Source organism: Athene noctua, chromosome 2 (assembly GCF_965140245.1).
Source record: "Athene noctua chromosome 2, bAthNoc1.hap1.1, whole genome shotgun sequence".
In the NCBI taxonomy this organism is placed as follows: Eukaryota; Metazoa; Chordata; class Aves; order Strigiformes; family Strigidae; genus Athene; species Athene noctua.
In genome coordinates this window covers 24,844,161-24,861,568 of record NC_134038.1, presented here as the reverse complement: position 1 = coordinate 24,861,568, position 17,408 = coordinate 24,844,161, and positions in this window count along the sequence as shown.

Sequence of the window (17,408 nt, the reverse complement as noted above, 5' to 3'; positions counted from 1 at the left end):
GTCCTCACTGCTCTCTCCCTCAGTTTCCCCTGTATCATTCCACAAGAACTCCATTCACCTCCTCGGCACCTCAAAACCCATAGTATCCTTATTGCCCTCATAGACCCCCAAGTATGCCCCCAGCTCCGTGCTCCTTAAAAGCCCTCCACAGTACTGATACCTCACTGTGCCTTGGCCCACCCTGACGTTACCCCACGGAGTTACAGGTATCCTGTGTCTGCATCACAAGACGCTGTTTATCTCGCAAGAGAAGGCTGCAGGTCAGTCCACAGTGTGGTCCCATACCCAGCACCTAAGGACAGAGTTTCCCTTACTTTCCCCTTGCTGTGGGGTGGACAGGCCCCCAAACAGGGCATTCCCTCCTCTACCCATCACCTATTAAAAATAGGAACTTACTATAATTACAGACCTCCAGCTTTTCATCAAGCATGACTAATACTAGCCAGCTAAGTCACAAATGATTGTAAAGGGGAGAAAGGCAAGGAACAGCAGCAAGGAACAGCAGGCAAGCACAAAGACAGAATGCATGCAGGGGCCTGATTTTCTTAGAAACCAATTCATAAATTCAGTAGACAACAACATGTTTGCATGTCTCTCCCTGTGACTGCCTGATAGCGATCTGTTATGCTGAAAGTTAAGGAAAAGGCCTTGAACGAAATACCAGCTTGTTTATACAGAAGATAAGAAAAACTGACTTCTGCCTGTATTTTTTCCTACCTATCATGTCTAATGTGAAGTAACCTTGAAGGCTTATCTAAGAATTTGTTCTATACTTTCCTAACCCTGTCAGTCATAAAGTAGTTATAAATAAAATATAAAAGAACAGCATATTCTCAAGTTTGGACTAAAATTTAGATTTTTTAAAAAGCAAGTTGTTCATCAAGCTTAGGAATAAAGAACAGTTGTTTTTTTATTGCTTTTCCTGAACTATTCACACCTTAAGAGTTAGTTAACGTCACATAAAAGGCAATTTACTTTTTACTGGTCCAGCAAAAGAAAGATGCAGAAAATAAAGTCAGGAAATACAGGTACAGATTCTGTTATCCATACCCACTGTATTAAAATCAGCATGGTTCACAAAATTCCTACTTGACATTAAAAAGAGCACTAAAAATCTGCAGTAGTAAAATATTAGCTGCACTGCTCCAATTCCTCTCACTACCTAGTATACATGATTTTGGTATCCAAAATAGTATTACTAGACCTAAAGACATTTGTTGATTGGGATAGGATTTTTCTGTTGACTAACCATTTAGCTCACAGTCTTAGTAACAGTCTATATATAGACTTACCATTTGCTATTTTTCCTATTATAGCACACTATGGTAAAAATAAACCATGGATACAGAGTTGCTATTTACAGTTAACCACAGAAGATATTCCAGTCTGTACTACAGCTGCATTGATTGTGCTCGTGGGATCTACAGATTACCATCAACTTGAAAAAAAAAATCTAATTTTGGTTTGTAAAACAATTACTGTTGTTGTGGTAATACTGAGGGTTACTCTGGATTCCCTTCTACACAAAAATATTCCCCCTCTTTCTGGAGGCAACCATCTGTTCTCCAGTCTGCAAAGAAGTGTGCTCACACCCTGGAGAATAAATAAGTACATTTAACCAGCAAGGCTTGATGCCTGTGTTAGGAATGGAAACTAGTATCAATAACTAAAGAATGGTCATTACTTTGTGAAGCAGGTACTACCCTAAACGAACTTCAGCTGCCTGAATGCACACAGCCTTTGCCCAAGGTTTCCACTGCCACGAAGGCTGCATTTTTTTCCCATCTTCCTTTAAGCTCCTGAGCTGAGAGTTTGAGGAGTACACGACAGAAGTGTTTAGGGAAGATTAGGGTATTTTTTTATTTTTAGGGACAATGCTTTCAAGAGGCTAGCAAGACCCATTCTTTCAGACTTAACGAAACAGGTTTCCTTGCCCTTGTGGGCCTTTCACAGAAGTGCTTGAAGAGAAGTGTAAAAAGGTGGTAAGCACAAGTACAGAACAACAAATGACAGGTAAGGAGAACCCAGTGCAACTGGAAAGCACACTGTGAATACCAAGCACTACAAAAGCAATGCCATGAAATGCTTACAGTTTATTCAGTTACAGAGCTTGCTGCTTTTTTTTTTAAAAAAAATAAAACCCTTCCTATTTATTTCTGAAACACGTCTCCAGCTTGTTTCATAGATATTACAAAGCAAGTGTTCTGCATGTGGAAGACTCACTCATTCTAAATGCTTTAAAATCCAGAAACCACAAAAACTCAGTTTCCTACTTTTTTCCAACCTTTCCCAATCAAAACATGCCAGAAGATCATAATTCACATCCAAATAAGCTACTCATATAACGTGTACAGTCACACACATGCACACACACAAAAAAATACAATTCTAGTCTTAAAACTTCACAAAAAAATTTCAGTGGCATAACAGCCATTTCATGACTGACTGTGAAGTAATGGGTCTGATTACAAGATAAGATCCTGTAGAAAGTAGAAATACATTCAAAACAAGAAAAAGATTAAGATTTGCACTTATGTTCCCATTCTGCTCTTAAAAGCAGCAGGAAGCCTTCTCCACAGCAGCCCGTGTACTAAAGAGACAGCAAAGCAGCAAATAAAATTTCACAGAACTGATTTGAGTCTCCTCTAATCAGGTTTGGTTTGGTTCAGTAAGGGAGAGTTTTATGGCATCCTCATCGCTAGCCAGGATGAGCACTTAAAACTACTGTCACTACTGAGCAGGGGGACTTCCTGCTGAAAACAAAACTTTGAAGTGTCTGAGTGTACATAGGTCAGGCTATAAAAACAAAGCAAAATGTAAAGCAAGTTACTATCTAGAGAGCTAATGAACCCCATTAAATTTGAGATCTAAGATTTTCCCCCTATTCCTTTACTAAAAATAAATTTTCTTAATTGCAAGCAGAAAACCAGTGGAAGATTAATGGATTTCTTTAATAGCAAAAAAGAGTTTATCAAGAACAATCAACACTGGCCATTTTTACCCAGGCTGGGTTTAGCAAAAAGAAAATGTTCTGGTGGTATGATTTTCTCTGCAGAGCAGAGGAAAATAGAGCAATTCCATATGGTAGGAGCTTTCTTAATAGAAACAGTTAATTTACCACATGAGGAATATCACATGCATACCACTTCCACCTAAAATGAATCACTCCTTCCAGTTGAGAAAACTGAGGTCTTTTATCTTCCTCAGGGTGGAGTCCATCTCCTCCCATAGATCCCTACAGAGTAAAACTGCTAATCGTTTTAAGATTTAAAGACATTACTTCTTTTGTGTCCATATATCACATTTCAATGTCCTCTAAACAAGAGAGAGCGTAATGTTTTTGTGTAACCTTGAACTGGCCCAAACGCAACTTTTATTGCTTCATCCTTGAGCTCTTCTGCAGTTGCTTGATCTAATTTGTTACACTGGTGGCTTTTACCAGGTTAACAATATGCAGTTTAAATTTCTTAAATCTAATTTTAAAATGAGTGTGCTAATTTGAATACTAGGTAAAAACATGAAAAACTGAAAGAAGAAAAAGCCAAGCTACATGTTTTAATATATACTGCATCTCTCCTTCAATAAGATTATAGACAGTAAATCCCTGCCCTATGCAGTATCAAACGAGGCAGAATGTCTCTAGGACCTGATCCAAAATCTGTTAGCATCAACAGAGTCTTTCTTTCAAATACACTACTTTGGGGATCAGTTCTCAAAAGAGAGTCCTGTCTAATTTGCTCGTGGGAGTGTGAATATAAATGTAGATTTTTGCTTGACTAGTGTTTCCATCCTTGGCCCAAATCATCTCCCGGGAGGATGGAGGAAAGGTCAAAATTGGAGGCAGATCACATTAGACACTACCATTTATTTGACATAACCTCTTAATAATGTCATAGGTTCATTTGATTAGAAACAATGCAGTCTGAGAAGATAAACAGTGTAAAAGTTGTCCCTTTATTGTGGAATATATACTAAGCATCTGAAATTTTAGACAGTGGGAAAACTTGCTGCTCATAGTCACAGGGACACTTATGCAATGTTGTATAATGTGCATTGCATATTAATGTATATGCATTACAATATCGGTGTATAATACATGTTGCGTATTATACAATACAAAATGATGCAGCAATTTGAAGTGAGAAAATGTGCAGGAAGGTTAAAGCCACAGAACTGTGTTGGAATATCCACAAATATGTGCACTAGTTATACATAAAGTAGCAGGAATAACACATTACAAACACAAATGCTCGATTCTATGCTGTATTATTGGCATTCATCTTGACCTTTCAAAAACAAGTACTTCATTTTGACGGGTGTGGGATACTCAACAGCTCTTAATTAAATGCTTCAAAAGCAGACTTTAAAACTGTGTTCTAAAGTATATTGAATTAGGCTCCACAAGGCCAGTTTTTGGCACCTGTTCTTGAAATGAGAAAAAGCAAGCACGCTGAACCAAGATTATGCATTATTTTCCAGGAATCCAGCAATTTCTTGGAGAGATTAAATTTACTGCAGCTCTGAAATAACAGGGTTACTGCACATTCTGAATGGTTGAGCGTCTCTGCAGGACTGGATAACAGCTAGCACAGGGGTCTCAGGGGATTTTATTGTAGTTAACCCATCCTCCTGTTCTGTTTCTACTTTTACGTGCAAAAGAAAATGTTTGTGCTTAATACAATATTTATAGCTATAAGTAATAGTCAGTTCCTTTCTGGTTTTACTGTACCAGCATGTACAAGAAATATATAAAACTATATATATTATTGCTACTACTTTGCAAGATGTTGTATATATTGTAAAGCTGGCTCTCTAATAGAAGGCAGCTAAAGACCTCTGCACTTAAATCTGCCAAAGCTGATACAGCAATCACAAACATGTGTTGTTACACTTCTTGTGGCTCATCTCCACATGGCGCAGCTGTTGTGTTGGCTAAAGAAAATGCAGGCCCAAGGGAAACAAATTTAATTCAGCTGGGGTGACTTCCACTAAAAAAAAAAGTGTTTTAAGGAGAACAGGTGTCTTACAGTAAGGGGGATTGTTTGAGAGGTTTTCCCTAAACTTGCTATGCTTCTAGGAAGTCTGTTCTAAAGTGGTGTGCCTGGGATAATAATCTCTTACAGTCTAATTTTTAAATAATAACCTTCAGAAATGCACTGGATTCCAGAAATGCTTTTTGTTTGCTTGTTTGTCTTAGTCCTAGAACAGGAAGACTAGCACAGGACTTTATCAACACAAGTTAGAAGCTGGAGGGAGCCTCATTGCTGTTATTCAGATTCCTCAGTCTTCAGAAGGTTTGTTTAATCAACAAATGACTGTGCCAAGGCAGACCCACAACCCATGTAAGTCTGTGCCAGTTTACACCTGTGTATCTATTGTTTTAAGCTTAATATTCTACACAAATCACTTAAATATAGCTTTCTCCTAAATATGTTCTTATTTACTTAAAATAAATAATCTATACTATGCAGTCTAATAAAACAGTATTTGGTGTATGATTTTTATTTTTTTTTTTTTCATTTCCAGAAAGTTATTTACCTCGCACACTATGATACCTTCTCTAGTTTCATCATGCATTCCTGCCTCTCTGCTTTCTGCGTCCTCTGGTATATCAGAGTGGAAAGTGTTTGACTGATGCTCAGTGGCTGACTCAGCAGCCTTCCCGCTGTGGTCAGTAGCAGATCCCACAGCGCTGAGGCAGCGGGATCCCTGGAAGCTGGGAAACACTGTTTTCCCAGCAGGCTCTCAGGAGGTCTCTCTCTGTCGGCGCTGACTGAATCAGCCCTTCAGACAGACACTGCAGTGGCCAGCAGATCTTTCTCTTTCTGTCGTCAGCCCTCTTTCCAAAACAAGGCTACGCCAGAGGTTAGTCTCTTGGTGTGTAGGTGTCTTCATACTGCAGTTTCCTCCTTTGGGCCTGTTTTTTCTACCGTCTCCCACAAGGTCAGAATTTCTTCTCTTTGGGGAAACAGAAGTCCAAATGGGGGATGATTTTTTCACACACACCCCATCCCTACAGAGTTGGTTCTCCTACAGGATGTATAGGAGCTGCTCTCAGCTCTTCCTTCTCAGGTCTTAACTAAATAAATGTTATGATGACAAACTTCTGGTTTTCTTTTTGCAAGGTTAAGCTCATTAGCTCTTACATCAATCTGTTGCTACGTGTCCTCAAAGTGTCTTATGCAGACCTTGGGCAGTTTGTTTAGGCTTCTTCTCAAGTTTCTAAATTGGAGACCCAGTACTCCTACTGAATTCCTCCTTTTGAATAAAATCCAGAATTCACCGAAGTCAATAACAAAATTAATGAGATTTTTGTCCTCTGTGTATGTCTGCACATATAGACCTGAAGAAATCTTGCATTTTTGCAGAATTCCCTTTACCGAGGCAAAGAAAATTGTTCTACCCTTGCCACTTTTCTCAACAGGAACAGTGACAAAGCCCTGAAGTCTCACTAATGGTAGGAACTGCCATGGCCATGGCTGACATCAAAAGCCAGGAGTAGATGGACCTGGACTACACCCTGCCAGTGAGGGGAAAAAAAGATCCCCATTACCAAAATGAGGAGAAACAACTGTAGAATGAAACCTGCATTCACAGTGAAGCCATCATGGGGATACTCATCCTTTACTGTGTGTATGTACAACCAGTATCTTTTCTAAACACTGAAAAAAAGAATGTATTATTTGTAGAGTGGGATTAATTCAGCAGAGTGTCTGAGTGTCACCCAAGGAAGCTGGTTAAAGTGAATTTAAGAGTAACCTCTTTTCATGGCATTGGAGTATGTACTTATCAGGAAAGTTTTATGTTTAAGGTTCAGGGGGAAGGTGATGGCCATCTCCTCTGAATGCTTTCAGATGACTGGTTTTCAGAATGCTGCTGGCACTCTTCCAGCCGGAGGCCTGGCCATTAGATAAGCTTAACATTATGGTGGCCATTTGCAAAACAGATGAGAGCAGAAATAGCAAGAGGAAATGAGAAACCTAAGAAACCTGCTGGAACTCCCTGCAAATAAAGACCCAACCTTGGAAGGAAAAGTCTTAGATCCTGAAAGAAATACTGGTGAGCATAAGTTTTCAGCTGCTAAAACTATAACCACTATCCCAAGGGAGATAAAAGCACCAGCCAAAGAAAGACCACCACAAGTGCCAGCCTCAAGAAATCTAGGAAATATTACACTTGCTTCCTTTGTAAGAGTCTGCACAAAAGTTTTTAGATATTAGCAGATAGAATCCATTTGCTTCTGCTTTCAGGTTGTTTTTTTAATTATGAAGCCCTTAGACATCCTTGGATAAGAATCCTGTTCAATAATCCCTTTGCCAGTATTTAAATTGTGTCACATGGCACTGGATCATTATGCTACCAGAAGATTTGACAGGTATCATTTGGCAGACCCTGTGGTGGCTGTTCGTACCACCCTTCCAGCTGCCTCTTTCCCCTCTCCGCCAGAAATTACCGTTTCTGGAAGTGACTTGGCAAAAGGGACTATAACCTGTAGTTCAGCAGTTCTAGTTCAGTCAGACATTATAACTCAAACTTGCAAGCAGGTATAGCTGAGGGCCATCCGTTTTTGTTCTTTTAGTAGCTGAAGTCTCCTCTGCGCTGGCGTTTGGAAATGTTGTGAGCAGCGATCCTTGGTTACCATGCTTTCACTATCAGTGTTTCACATGGCAATGGAACTGATGTGGTGGAAACAGGAATGGGGCTCTCTCTACTGATAATTTCCTGGCAGAGGGAAAACATTAAGTCATCTTTTTCTAATCAAATAGTCTCACCTGAGTAAATATTCTAGAAATTCCAATTTTTAATTTTATTATCATAGTCTATTGCTCAAGCTGTGTTTTCTGACTGTGCAGCAGTAATAGTGCTATGAGCACATGAAGATTTTTCAAACTGGCATTGTTTTTGGTTCCTTTTACATTTCCACACATAATCTGCATAACATTATTAAATCTTTCCTGTACATTATTTAGCCTCTGGGATCAAATGAAATCATACATAACTGGAACTCTTTGGGCTTTGACAGATGTCCTCTGGCAGATTTTTTGCAGGGGTTTAAGTTGTTACTACTCTCAGCTATTTTCTTGGCCTTTTCCTGGAATGGGACATGTCTCAGCTGCTCTGGTGGAAAACACAAACCTCTTAGCTTTTTAAATAAAAGCAGGTTTGAGTTACTGCACCAGACTTTGAACTGAGATGGCTGAAGCGAAGGTATGGTCCTTCTCACCAACTTACCCAGAGGAAGAGTAATCCTTCACAAACAGCTGTTGAAGGGGTTGGGACAATAACATGGAGGGCTCACTTGCAAGCTCTTGGAGGAACATTTACATCACCTTGCCTCTGGTCTGTTTTCCATGGGAGAGCACAGGGAAGATGGGTATTCTCTTAAAACAGTGAAGGTCGTAATAAAAATATTTAACTTTGGCAGCTCCTTTTGGTAAACATATAGATTCTTCTGAAATCAATCTTCTTTGTGGGCCGTCTCCTACTGTGGGTCATGAAATCATGCTAAGTAACATGGTACATAGACAGTGCAGAGTTTGTTTCCTTTCATCTGTACACCTGCAGAAGGCTTTTTATGTGTGGGAGAGCTTTTTCCACCTTGTGTATTTTGTAAATAATCTTTGCTAAAGAAAACCTTGGGCTTATGATCTCTGCCTAAGTTATCACACTTTCTACAGATTTGGGCTGAATAAAAATAATCATCCCAACATCCCTCATTTGCTTTTTAAAACCTTGGTATCAACCATTTAATATGTCAAAAAAACCCCACACCATCACATTTTAATGAGTTCAGGCATTTTTGAACAACTGAACACTTAAATCTGTGAATAAACTTAAGAATGTGTCACTGCCTTCAAGAAGTGTACTTTCATTTTAGGAAACACAGCTGCAACAATAAGATGGAAATTCAACACACACTGCATTGAAGGTGGCAAGGATTAAAGGTATGGAATTAGAAAAAAACCTTTGCACTCTTGAACAGAATACGGGACATAAATCAGTGACTAACTTTGGCTAAGCTTTGCCTTATGGAAGTATGCAGCATCGCAGCTTCGCAGTTATCAGTATTTGTCATCTTGAGTATCAGTACACATGCCAGATGCAAGAGAGGGGCCCAGAGAGAACATGGGGGATGAGGAAAAGAAAATTAATAATTTCAGTGACAATGTACACTATTTTGATGTGAACCAGAACTTCTGTAATATTTCAAGGGACTTACACACACATATATATATGTATGGACAAAAGCTGTTGGAAATAAGCCTTTGACTTCAAAATGTGCCTGATTAAAAAGAATACTGATAAGAATTAAGACGAGAACAGCTGGAACTTTGATTGCAGTTATGTTTTCTTCTGGATGTTTATTTCTAGATCACTTTTGCAGCTGCTTTTATCTACTCCTTAGAAGTTCTTGTAGATTTGAGGAACCATTAGCTGTAAAAGTAAACATCAGCTCTGGTCTGGTTTTATATATCTTCTTGAAACCACTGAGGGGGAAAAAAAATAACATTAGACTAATGCTGAACTAGATCAGACCTAAGTGATGCTTTGAACAACCTTTTAGCATTTCAGGCTCCACCTGTAACAAAAGGCTGAGTATTTCTAATATTCTTCTTTACCAAGCACATAGGAATTACCAAGCTCTAGCAATGGAAATACTCATTCTGAAAAATGTATGTCTCGCTGTGGTTTAAAAGACACAATGCTTTCAAGAGTGCCTCTACTATCTAGGTACAGGGACAATCCTTAAAACCAGCTCCGCTGCCTTTCAGTATCTGTCCTCTATAAATATTATGCTTTGAATAAAACAGATCTGCAGTTTTGACTCCACTGCATTTTGTTACTGTAGTTGTTTAAGAGTTCTTTAATAACTATGGCTTTGTATTTGCTCAAGAGTTGTCTGCTTGGAGACAGGAGAAGTCAGGGTTGACCCTGCTTGACCTTAGCTAATGACCTTTTATTGGTGGCCTCCTTTTCAGATCTCAGGAGTGTCAGGGATGATGCTGTGGCCACTGACTGACTCTCATACTAGCTCCCACTGAAATAAACACATTGTATTATATTTATTTGATGCTTCTTCCAGTAGAAATTCTTACCATGCTGCACTGGGCGCAGCCCTCTGGCCAAAGTCACGGAGACTTCTCCATTTTCAGGTTTCACAAAGAATTCAAGGACAAGATCCATTTTGTTCAAGAATCCTTTCAGGTGGATTTATGCACCTTTCTTGGATTCAGAAAATGTTTCTTCACTTATTATAATCAGCTTTGGTTTCTCCGTCCTGAGCATTTCTGTTAATGATGGAGGCTTCCTCACAATGCTCCATAGGCACTGTCCTAGGCTCCCTGAAAGCCCCAGATCTCACAGACACCACTGATCCTCACTTCCATCATTGCTGCCATTCCAAAGCATTCCTTGTCCCAGGGTCTCCACTGCTCCTGTCCACACACACCCAGCCTCTTGAAACAGCAGTGTTGTACCTGTGCAGCTGGGCTCCATCCAGCAGTTCAGAGACAGGCAGACTCATGGCAACAGTGAAATTCAAAGTCTCCTGGTTTCATTTGACCAACCAGTAATCATCAGCACGTTTGTAGTGTGGCTGACAGTATCTTCTTTCCCCTCTTCACTGATCTGAAAAGCTGAAAATAAGAGGCCTTGAGACAGTGCTGTTTCTGCTGCAGTGTAAGGTCCTCAGTTTTCAGCACTTCTCTGGTGCTAAAATGAGTTCTGGTGCTGAAATGAATAGGATTTGCATTTTTCTTGGAAACAGTTCCCAAAGGGGCATTTGAAAGAATAGCATAACCAACTAATAATTTTCACCAGCCTATCAAGGGTGAGCAGGTCAAATAGTTAATGCAAGCAAGGCAGATTGCAATACTTATTGATATTCTTTACGAGATGGACAATGCCATCTATTATGGACAGAACGGGAAACATCCATGACACATGAACATATTTCAATCGAGGTCTTCAGGCTCTAGACTTCCATTCACTCGTTTTCATCCTACCATTTACCAGCCTGCGTAGGTCCCTCAAATACTTCTGCACGGTCTGTGAGACGGAACTAAGGAGAGCAAGTGGAATGTCAGGGACCTATATCACCACGGGAACCAAAAACAGGAGTCCACAAGCAAAGAAGGTGGAAATCCACTGCTGAATTCCAACTCAGATTTGTCCTGGGTTTACATGCTTTGTGTCTGTTGCTGGCTCATGATATCCAGAGAACAGAGACTGTGTGCCATGACGGGGACAGGGACGGGAAGGGAAGGGAAGGGAAGGGAAGGGAAGGGAAGGGAAGGGAAGGGAAGGGAAGGGAAGGGGGAAGGGGAAGAAGGGGAAGGGAGATAGAAGAATATTCTTTACCAGAAAGTCTTCTGACTAGTCCCTGCCCAGATCAGATACTTTCTTGACTTGATCTGTTCCTGTTCCCAGCTGTTGCTTTGACTGTGCAGCCATTCTGTACTCCAGAGTGATCTTGCCCTGATCCACAGTGGCTGTGGAGAGTTCATGGAGAAAAAGGGCTCTTTTTCCCATGCCACAAGCTAGATCTAAACTGTTCTGCTCTGAAAAATCTCCAAGGTGTATCAATCAGCATCACATCCACAAACTTCACGATGGAGCAACTGTCCTTTCACCTAACAGGATGGTGAACACAGTAGCGCTATGAGGTGACAGCACAAGAAGCTGAGGGAAACACCAGCATTTAAGGCAGAAACAACATAACAGACAACTGAGTGAGTGCCAACAACTTAACTCATGGAAAAGGGCACAAAAGCAGGCATGATTAAAGATCTTGCCTAGAATGGTAACTGCTTTGGGATTTTTTTATAAACTTTTATTCATTTGTTTATTTTCAGGAGGCAATCTGAAAATAATGGCCCTGATTCAGGAGATCTTTTAAACCAATGGTAAAACACACATCCAGCAGGTAACTTTGGCATATAAAGAAATTGAAGCACCTGCTTAGGTACTACCCTGGGTAGTGATGAACCTAGGTATGCGCTTAAGTGCTTTTTTGGATCATACCCAGTAGAGATACAGGGTAGTGTTAGCCTTGGCAGTGCCTTTAAGAGTTTTCACATGCCTTACCACGGTAAGTTTGCCTTCGACTTCCTTGTATTTCAGGAATCTTCAACATCTTAATTTTAAAAGACCCTGATTTTATTAAAAAGTGCAGGGTTTCATCAGTAAGATTTGTCTGGAGATTCTAGGGGCGAGTCTGCCCGGGAACAATTGGTACTTTTTCATAATATCCATTATTGTCCTTTTCTTTGAATTAGATGCCACAAACAACTGAAAAAACACGCAGAGATTAATACAGACATTGTGCACATCTGTAAGTGATGATTTGCATATGCTTGCACCGTGCCTGTAATGCTCTGGAAATATCTGAAATGCTCTGTAGTATCCTGGTTTATAACATACCCTTTGCCACAGTTTACACATCGAGAATGCATGCTGAAAACAGGAAACATACATGCAGAGGACAGGTAAAAGGGGATTACACTGTACATATATTTGACAGAATAGTCCCAGTTTAAGAGTATCATAAGCATCAGGCTTGCATAAACAAATCAGTGCTTAACCCGCAGATGTATCTAATGACCATATGGATTCTGCATGTTTACAACTGGAAAAAGCCCTCTGAGCTTTTCTATTGTTTGCTGACTTTCACCCTATAGTATTAATTTTATTTGTGAAAATCAGGTTATTCACTGGGATATAGAAAGTTCTTAAAAGGAAATGGAGTTATTTGATATACGCCACGGAACAAGATGTATGGGCCCCGTTCTCTGCTGCCTTGGAGTTCTCATGTCCTAGGTGAGTTACGAGGCACGCAACCAAGCGTACAACTGCATTTCTTAAACCGATTTATTGCTTTTATACAATCTCTCTCTTAGATTTCCCCCCTAACAGTTGGCTCAGAGATTGCAAACCACGATCCCTCCAGCCTGAGGCAGCTGCAGAACTTCAGCGGTGCCTGAGACCCCCTTTCCGCAGGAGCGGAGCTGCCCAGCCCGCGGCTGTGCAGCGGCCGGGCGGCCCTGCAGCCCCGCCGCCGTGCGGCCGCCGCTTGGCACGTCTGCCAGGAGAGGTAAAATACCACCACCGGCGAGGGAGCAAAGCCTGCCAGCCTGCGGACCCTCTGCTCGGCGGGGCGGCGAGGCACGGAGCGGTGGGAAGGGGGCCCAGTGGTGTGCGATGGTGTCTGCGCTTCCAGCCGCGGCTGTAGGCAAGAGCCCTGCTCAGTGTTTCGGCGCTGACGGCAGGAAAGGCTTTAGCCAAAGGCTTGCTTAAACCGAACTCTAATAAGGTACGGCACGTTGTATTTCTTCATGTCTTGACAGCTGCTCATTTCAGGCACCACAAAAACATCTCGTGGCCGGTGGCGGGGGAAGGACTGCTTTAGGCTACAGCAGCCCGTTTATCGAGGGCTTTTCTCCCCGCCTTCCCCGAGGAGGTCAGCAGGCGGCAGGCCGCGATGAGCGGGAGAAAGCCGCCGGCTTTGGGCTGCGCTGGGCGGGCTCGCCCCGGGGCAGGACGTCTGCAGGGAGCGGGCTTCTCCCGGCGGGAGACGGGCATCGCCGCCCTCGGGCCGGGGCAGGGCGCCCCCTCCGCTGCCCCCGACACCGACCCTTCGGCCTACAAAGGCCGCCGCGGCCGCCCCGGCTCTCCCGGGCCCGGAGCCCGCCGTCGGGGCAAGGCGACGGCACCGCAGCGGGCGGTGTCCTCGCCCCGGCCCCCCGCGGTGCCGGCGGCCGTCGCCGCATCCTCCCTCCCCACATCCGCACCGCGCAATTGCACCGCGGCACAGCGCGCAAGTTCCGCGGGACGAGGGGGTCCCCACAGCCACGCAAACGGCAAAGCCGGCCTCGGTCGAGGGGGGTGTTGACGCTTCTCCTGGTGCGCCCGTGAACCCCGCCGTGTCCCGACGTGGGGCCGGGAGCTCCCGGGAGCGGAGGAGCGACTGAAGAGCAGAAGCTGCCCCGAGGCTCGGTGCTCCCTAGGAAAGGCGAGGAGGGGGCGCCCGCCGGGCTGGATGCGCGGTGCTGCCCTTCCCGGAGGCGTCGGGGCGGGCAGGGGGCTCGCCCCGCTCCCCGCTGCCCCGGGGCAGCCCCGCGGCCGGGGACCGCGGTCAGGGACCGCGGGCGAGAGGGTGGCGGGGTTTGCGCGCCAGTGGGAGACGCGGGCGAGACCCAGCCCGCTGAGGTCGTTGTGTGCTTAATTGCTTTCTTCTCTTGTGGAAATTGGTCGCGGCGATGTTTTACGGGGATCCGATTCTGAGCGGGGAGAAGGGAGATGCGGAGCGGGATTGCCTCGGCGATGTCCCCCGGAGCCTGCCTCGCCTCCGGCCGCCTACGCCCGCTTGTCAAACCTTGGCATTTCCCCACTGGTACATTAAAAACAAAACAAAAAATCCCACCCCAATAAATGTGAGTGAAGTAGGTGACGATTTAGTCACTAAGAAACACCAGCGGGAATCAGGTGCCAGATCGACGGGCGGTCACTGTTTTCCTTAAAAAACCCCAAAAATTAACAAAAATTTAAGTAAGTCCTCGGCGTGTAGCCCGAGCCGTTTGCAGCACAGGCGTGTCCGTCGGCGGGCGGCAGCCCGGGGCTGGGCCCGAGTCCGCGGGCGCGCTCGCTGCCGAGCGGCACCTCTGCCCTGCGCGCAGCGGCCGCGCTCCCCGAGCCGGCGGCCCTCGGGAGCCGTCGGGGCGCCCTGGGCGGACTCTGCTCCCGGCTCCTTCTGAGGGGCCCCGTCTGAGACGGAGCCGGCCCGGGTACCCCCGCGGGTCGGTGCTGCGGCAACGGCGGGCGCAGCCCCGGCTCCCACCGAAGATCTTGCCCCGTTCACTGTAGCGGGGGCGAGTCCCGCAGCCGCCCACTCCTGACGGCGCCGGTTTGCCGAGGTCCGAGCCGCTTCGTGCGTGCACCGCGCCCCGCGCCCGCTGCTCCCGGGAGGGCCCGCCGAGCCGAGCCGCGGGGCCTCACTGCGTGCGAGTGTGTGTGTCCCGGTGCGGTTTTGTGCTCAGGACGGGGCGGGTGGTCAAGGTTTGCCGCAGGCTGCGCTGCCAGCGGAGGGGCTACTTTAATGCTTTAATCTGTTCCTCGGAGCGCGAACAAGCGCTGCCTGTATCCCTGCTCCCCGGGACGGAGTCCAGAGCTCTGGATGTACTTTTATTTTGGGGGGGTGGGGGGTGGGTGTTGAAGAGAGAGTGGCGGGAGGCTGGGATAACCGCGGCGGTGTCGGCACCGGAGGGACACGCGGATGGGAGCCGGCGGCGCGGGATGCGCGCTCGGAAGCCCGCGGAGAGCTCCGCTGCCCCCCCCCCGCTCCTCGGGGCAGCGCGGCCCCCACCTCCCGGGCGGCGCGGGGAGCTCCGCGCCGGGTGTCGCCGGGCCGCCCGCCCCAGCGCGCCCCGAGCGGGCCGGGGCCGCCGCCGGCGGCGGAGCGGGCAGGGCGCCGCGCCGGCCTCCAGGGGGCGCTGCAGCACCGCGGGCCGCCGCCGCCGCCTGACGAGGGGCTCGGGGCGCCCCCCGGCCCCCCCGCGCCGCTCCGCGCCCCCCGGCCCTGCCCAACGCCGTCCAGGGCACAGCGGCGGCGGGCTCCGCCGAGGCGGAGCGCGGCACCCGCCCGGCCCGGGAGCGCCCGTGCTCCGCAGGCCGCGGGGTGTCCGTCGGTGGCGGCCCGCGCACCGGGCGGCGGGGGGAGGCCCGTGGGGGCGGGAGGGGCCCTCCCGGGGGGGACGCGGAAGCGCGGGGCTCCGGCGAGACCCGGCGGCCTGTGCCCCCTGTGGTCTCACCCCTGATCGACGGGCTCCCGCTGCGGCGGAGCCCCTCGACGGCCGAGCGAGCCTGGGCCCCGGCGGTTGCGGAGGCGCCGGGCGGTACCGGCGGGTCTCGCCGCCAGCTCTCGCCGCGCACCTGCTGGCCGGGCCGGGCCGGGGTCACCGGGCGCTCCTGGCAGCGCAGACGTGCGGGGCTGCCGCCGCGCTGCCGGCAGCGGGAGAGCGCGGCTCTGCCCGCTGCAGAAACGTACCGCGGGCGGCCGGGGAGCAAAGAGCGAGGGCAGCAGCTCTGCCCGCTCCGTGCCCCTCCCCACTTCCCTCTGCTCCGGGGCTTTTCGTTGCCTGATCCGTTTGGGTTTTGGGGAGGTAGTTGTTGTTTTGGGGTTTTTTTTGTTATGTGGTTTTGATTGTGGGTTGGTGTGTGTGTCCCGCCCCCAAGTTCGACTTATTTTTTATTGCTGTAAAGGGTAAAAATTGACGGTTCTCCCGAAACAACCCCCCTCGAATCCTTGGGGGGGGGGGGGGGGGGGATCCTTCCTGGCATCCACAAAACAGCAGTGCGGGACGAACAATGCGACTCTAAAGTCCCCTTTCCGCTTCGTTCTCGAAACAAGCGGCCTCGCTCGAGAAAGCAAAACAACGAGGGCGTGCGGCTCCCCCCGCCGCGTCGTGTCGGAGCCCCCCGGCCCGGCCGCGGCCGCCCAGCCCTCGCCCCGCGCAGGCTCCCGCCGCCGCCCGCACCCACCTCACCCCCAGCCCGGGGGAATCGCTCCTTCCCACGGAACTGTGAACCTCGGTGTCCTCACTGCCCAAAAGACGAAATACTCGGGGTTACTGAGATTTAAAAGAGGGCATTTTCGAAGCAGGACCTTGTGAAAAGAAACGAAAAACAGCCCGAGCGCTCGGCGGCCGCGGGCTCCAACGAGCACCAGCCTCTGCTGCGCTGCCCTGTGAGGGGACACCTCCAAACCTTCCTCTGCCGACTCCTATTCCCCCTCCTTGATTAATTCTTCTTCTTTTTTTTTTTTTTTTTCCCTCCTATATACTAAAAGGAGAAAAAAATCCCGACGCAGACGTCACTTGTGTCTTCTTGTCTTCCGCGGGCTCGAATTAACCGACACAGACTCTACCTTGAAAGTTTTTCAAAGTTGGTTTTAAATGCCATTTCTTCTAACATCTTTTTATACTTCTTAAAGCCTACCCCCAATCTCCAGTCCAGATTATACAATAAATTCCCCAAGCATGTGATTTAAGTAATTCACAGAACAAGATAATGTTACAGATAAAAATTCAACCCAAATTCGCTGTATGCAACTAACCGTGTTGCAGCGAACGACGAAAATGAAGACAGTGCTTTAATCGAGAAATTTGAAGAGGGTCACAGAGGCCCCATTTAGCCGTAAATTCCTCAGTAATAAATCGAAACTGCTCTTGAAACTATTCGCCGGTTCCAGGTAGGGATTGTGTGCTTAGTCACCGCGCACGGGGATACCTCCGCATAGGTTCTGCTTTGAATCCGCCTTCAGGCGCCTAAATCTCAGTTAAAGGGCAGAGCCGAATGGCCCAAGTGTCGGTCCATGGGGCGACCCGACGCGACGGCCACGGAGACCTTCGGCC